Raw genomic sequence first — 5,936 nt, 5'->3', positions numbered from 1 at the left:
GCTGCCGTGACAATGAAAGCTTCGTTCTGATTGGCTGCTCAGAGACACTCTGGGAAGCGAGCTTGTCTCGCAGCGACCTATTGGAGGCCTTTGAGTGACAGGGAACTTGGAGAGAAGCATCAGTCTTAAAGGGCTGACCCTGTATGAAAGGGGTCTTTACTACACGCCTTTGTTTTGGGGAATTTGGTACACATTATGGTTTGTGTGATACGACAGTGTGACGGGCGGTACCGGTATCTGCAAGCTACTTAAAATTGAACATTTGATCACATGTTATATGAGCACATATATCTATATATATATATACATACATACATACATACATACACACACACACACACACACACACACACACACACACACACACACACACAGAGTATGCCAAGTGGGCTGCAGGGCACTCCTGTAATCTCCATGGCAACCTCGCTACACAGGGAGCCTGAGGTTAATAATCAGTGCTCTGTGTTTACGCATGATTGAAACAGCCCCTGTTCATTGTACGGGTAACACAGGGTCTTGTTTGGCCACTAACAAAGCATAGCTTTAGAAATTGTTTCCTTTCTGAATGCCCATTACACAGAACGCATGGAACAGTCAGGAGTACAGTACAGGCTGAATAAGAGAAACAGGCCAGCATGAAGTAAGAACTAGCTATATTAATCAACCATTTGTGGGTGCCCTCACTGCGCTCCCATACAAACTTAGCAGGCCATTATAAACTGCAATAACTGGGGTTGAACACACTTCTTCCTCGCAGTGATATTCAGCTAACAACCCCACTGTTTTGTGTCAAATGTTTAGACGATGTTGAGAGGAGCTTGCTCTGCAAGATCAAGCTGAGGTCCATATCAGGCCAGTGGCTGAGCTATTGCACAGAATGAAGATGGTTCAGTAAGCAGGGTCTATGTCTGAGCACATCACTCACATGTGCTGTCGATTGCATAGAGCTGAAATCCCATTATTTTAACAATAGGGATAAAGTTGCAATTAAGTAGCTGCACAGGTCTCTGGAGCTGCAATTAAACGATGGGCTTCCAGTAATAATACCAAGATGAGGAAGGGCTGTGAAATGCTCGAATTCCCTAAATCTTTCTTAAAGCGTCTTTTCGACCCAATGAAATTGTCTGATTGTCCCAAAGACACAGTGACCAAAACTGCTGACGTGGTGCTTTGCTTAATTGAAGGTGGAATCCACAGAGGAGTGACCAGCACATTCCTGGACAGTGTTTTAAACTGGAAATGCTAGAAATTGTTTTTATGGGACAGTGGATGAGTAGGGGTGGGGGGGGGGGATTTAGCTCAGTGTGCCATTAATCTTGCAGGTCTGCATTCTGATGATATTCCACAAGGAATACTGTTGAAGCTATTTGAGAAGCAAAATAGGAAGAGCGTTGCTTTTGATAATGTTCCTGACTATAACCCTCTCAGTTTCTAGGCTCAATGTCATTTCTACAACACCTATTTTGTCTTGAACAGTATAAAACAGTTGTACTCTTTTGAGCTGATTAGCAACACACAACACACGCCCACGTGAACACGGACTGATGTCCTCCAGGTGCTGGAAGGAAGTCTTATAAGAGACACTGGGAAAGAGGAGGTCATGTGTCTATTTTAAATGATGCTGGTCTGCAACCTGCTAATAGCATTAAAATATAAAGCATAGAATTTCAGTCACGAACTAGAAAAATGGGGTGAGGCAGAGAGCAAACATCTTATTTTTAGACATACACTGTTATATTTAAATAGGCTATGGTGCGGACTATTTTTGCAGACTGTCAGACGCAGTTCATAACATACTTTCACTAAGGTATGCCAAGCTAATTTTAATGCAGCAAATCAGGAAGACCCGTTTATATAAAGGGGGGAAACAAAAACCAGCATTGCTTTACGATAGGGCTCCTAGACTTTAAAAGCAAACAGATGTGAAAATTAATGTTGACATTGACGAGGCAAACAATCAACCAGAGCAATCATCACACTGCCAGTTCAGGTCACTTGCAAGGGGTTCATGAACAACGACAGCACAACACCAAAGATTCGGATCCCACGACACTTGCCTTTTTGTTTCTGCTCTCTGCTCTCTCTCTGTAGGTTTCCTGGGCACTCCTACAGCAGCTGTGTTTAGGTGTGCTCCACTTACTTCACTCTCCTCTTTTCAAAATGTAACTCTTGTTTGGGAAGGCTGGCTTCAGCATTGCTGCAAGCGTAAACTCGGTCCACATAACCCCTGTTAATGTGTTCAAATGTAAAAATCACGTGTGGTTCTTATTGCCACGAAACCTGGGTTTAATACACTTTATGATCTGCTCAGTGTTAAGTGACCTCAATCTCTCTTGCCGTGTCCTTCACCAACGACATACACGCAACAGTCTAGATGAGCACCCTCAGCTACTTCGTTTGTGTACCCCCCCCCCCCCCCCCCCGCCATGGCAATAGCTATCCCCATGCTGATGTCAGTGTCAGCCCAGATCCAGGATGTGGACTGGTGTTTCTGTTTGGCAGCCAATCAGCAACATCTGGATTGATGAGGTAACCACTTGAGGTCTGTTCCAAACAAAACACTTGAGGAAAGCTCCCAGAGCATCAAACCAAAAGGTCTGAACAATTACACTAACAATAAACACAAGGGTGAAACACTGCAAGAAGAATGCGCCAATGAATGGCATTCGGGCTCAGAGCCCATGGCATCAGAGCAGGGATGCAGAATGTCGGAGCTCTTCCGCGGGAGGAAAACGAAATCGTAACCCAGCGACGGAAGTAAGATTTTGCCGGCGAACTTCATTATACATGCACACCTTGGCTCATGAACTAGATAGTGAAACCCAGACGCTTTGCTTTGGAAAGGGGGATCTGTTTTTAAACCCTTCACAGTAAGGATTTATTTACAGCATTGTTCAAGTTCTGTGTGATTTTTCTGGGCACATTAATTGGATACACAGACATCTGCAGGGATGGGAATAAGACTCCCGTTGCACAACAGTTTGATCCACTCCTGGTTTTACTATGAGTTTAATAAGACACACCTGAGGTTCTTACCTATACTGTGGCTCATCGAGCTCCTAGTAAAACCTGGAATGGGTGAAACGGCTATGCAATAGGAGTCTTACTTCCACCGCTGCATTGCAATCTCACCAATGAGATTAAAATTAGCAGCCTCTCCGCACAGTAAGCAGTTAATGGCCACGAACCAAGCACCGCCTATCCAAGGGGGTAAGCCTGTCTAAAGCCATCATTGACATCATTCTTTGAACAGATGGGAGCTGAAGAGCAGGTTTTTAAAAGGCCAAGGAGCGCAGGGATACGTGATAGTCCTGGCTAACACAATGAGTAAGAAAACAGATGACATGGAGTGCTGTAATTGATCATGGTACATGATACTGGCGTGTCTTAGTAATGTCATATTATATTCATGTTATTATATTAAGTCATCCTGCATTGTTTAAATATATTGTCGTGTCCCAGGTTTGGAGGGTTATGTTACTCTCTGTCTGGGTCGCTGCGTCTTTTCTGATACCCGAGACATTTCAAAGAGGAAATCCCTTTTAAAATTAGAACGAGGGCTGCGTCACTGTCACTGAATCAGTAAGCGTGCAAACCAGCAGATTGCTGGAAAGCGCTGAAGTGTTGGCCAGACCAGGCACAGCGAAACACTTCTAAACCGTGACAGAACTCTGTGGGTTTGATGTTTATGCTAAACACATTACTTAAACACAGCGATAGCCAACACAGAGAGAATTACCAGGGATTACATGGCAATAAACCTGAAGTGAGGGCCCGTCTCTATGGGAGTGTATCATTGCAATGGCCTGTCCTCATTTTCGGTAGACTGTTTGCAATTGTGCTGCACCCACAGTCTGAAAGCACTGCAGGGGTCACATGTCACATTCTCTAATTCTGGGCCAATCACAAGCAGTAGACAGGTACTCGCACACAACCCAGCGGACTGACTTCTGCACTAAACTGGGTTTCCACCAGATATTATAAATCATATTTGTTTTTCCAAGGACTTCACTCATCACTCCTGTATTTCTGTGTCATATTTCAGTAAACCACGTTGCCATAGAAACATGCTCCAAGTTACATCTCAGATGCTGGAGCAACAGAACGCATTGCAAACGATGTGGAAGGGATATACATTACAATGGCGTTGGAAACCGCTTACCCTGGAAGTTAGAGCTATCGGTTCTCTTCAAAGTTACAGATGGACTAACAGGGTAATCCCAGAGGTGCTGTACAGTGGAGGAAAATTGAGGGGAGGCTGCATTTATAATCAGGCTCCCCAGAATCGTTTTGAGCATTAACGGCAAGCAACAGAGCAGCGGTATGCGGGCAGCAGCTGGAGAGACAGGGTTTAATAACCTGGCCGTCGAAATGATGATTTTGCTCCAGTGCTGAGCTCCAGGGGGGGGTTGGAATGCGACGGGCAGAAAGAAGTCGCGTTTTCTTTGGCCAGACTTGCAACTTCCAGGCAGCGTGTGTGGAAGTCTGGCAACTACAGGGGAGTAATTAAAAAAAAAAAATACATAGAAAGGATATTAAAAAAAACAAAAAAAAACTGTCCTTGACATTTATCCAGGGACTGCAGCCCACTCCAGAGGACGGCACATCATTCTAACTTGCTCTAATAACCTCGACAGTAAATTCCTCATTAGCAGTGGATTTCATTTTCTGGTATATTTCCCTGTTCTTTGCTGCCATTCAGCCACTTTTAAGAGGTATATATTTTTAGGAGATATTAATACAAGGTGACGTCAGTTCGGTTACCAAAGTTACATGCTTGGGGGCTTGTCCACCTGCGTCTGAAACTAATGGAAGAGCAGCATGGAACTGTTCCATAACACAGTGGAACACTGTCTTGCATTATGAAGCACCAGTCGGCTGGACGATGCTGCTACACAGGTCACTCTAGTATTGCACGCTGCTCTAGTATGAGCAAACTGTAATGAAAATGTCCTGACGTTTGCCGTGACTCTGCAGAGCTTACCCTAGGACTGAATCAACAGGCCCCCCCCCCCCTTTTCTTTGTGCTCCGGATCTCTGTGCAGTACCTCTGAGAACACACAGTGTAACCATGGCAGTTTACCAGCAAGGAAACGGAAAGCTGCAAACACACACACACAGCCTTAACCCATTCAGTTCCAGATAGATTTTTCTTATGTAACGCGATACTTTCTAAATTGATATCCTACCATTCTAAAAGCTTAGTGCGGCATTCTGCTTTTATAAAGGGGCTTCTGTACAGAAAGGATCTGCCTGGGTCTGTGTGTTCCCAGAATAGAAACAGCTCTTGAGTTTATTCCGAACATGCAGCAGCTCCACAGACGAATCAGACAGTGGGTGTGGGTTTGCAATCTAAGCAGTCTTAAATCATTTTAAAAATGTCCATATTTTTTATATATATATATTTCTTCTTTTAAGAGCTTAAGGTAGCATTTTAGCTTTACTGGGAACTTCCACAATTCAACAGAACTGCAATATATAGAACTTTTTTCTTAGTGATTTAAAACTAACTCTGTTCCACTCAAAATTTCCAAAGGCAAGCAATCTGATCCAGGACCTACAGACTACCCCCAGAAGCACATGCTGGTAGATTTCCTTTGTAACTCATCTGAACACACTTTCAATGGGTGACGATGTTCCCTTCACCTACCCGCGGGGCAGCGGCATATCTGACCTTCAGCAAAGAAAAATGTGAATACACACGCATGACACACAGGAACGAACACGCAGCTAACCTGACCTCACACACTGAGAGGACAAATAGAGACAAATAGGGTTAACATTTGGAGACCCCGGTTGAAGTCCTGTGCCTGCGTGTTTGAAGTTTGCAGATTCATACTCAAACAGCTTCAATGCAATCAAGCAGCACAGATCAATATTCAGACTTGGCAGCTTTGTCTTCTGTTTGGGCTAATGATCCTGCAGTCTAAATATTG

This window comes from Polyodon spathula, unplaced genomic scaffold (genome assembly GCF_017654505.1).
Source record: "Polyodon spathula isolate WHYD16114869_AA unplaced genomic scaffold, ASM1765450v1 scaffolds_764, whole genome shotgun sequence".
NCBI lineage: Eukaryota > Metazoa > Chordata > Actinopteri > Acipenseriformes > Polyodontidae > Polyodon > Polyodon spathula.
This window is presented reverse-complemented; position numbering follows the sequence as displayed.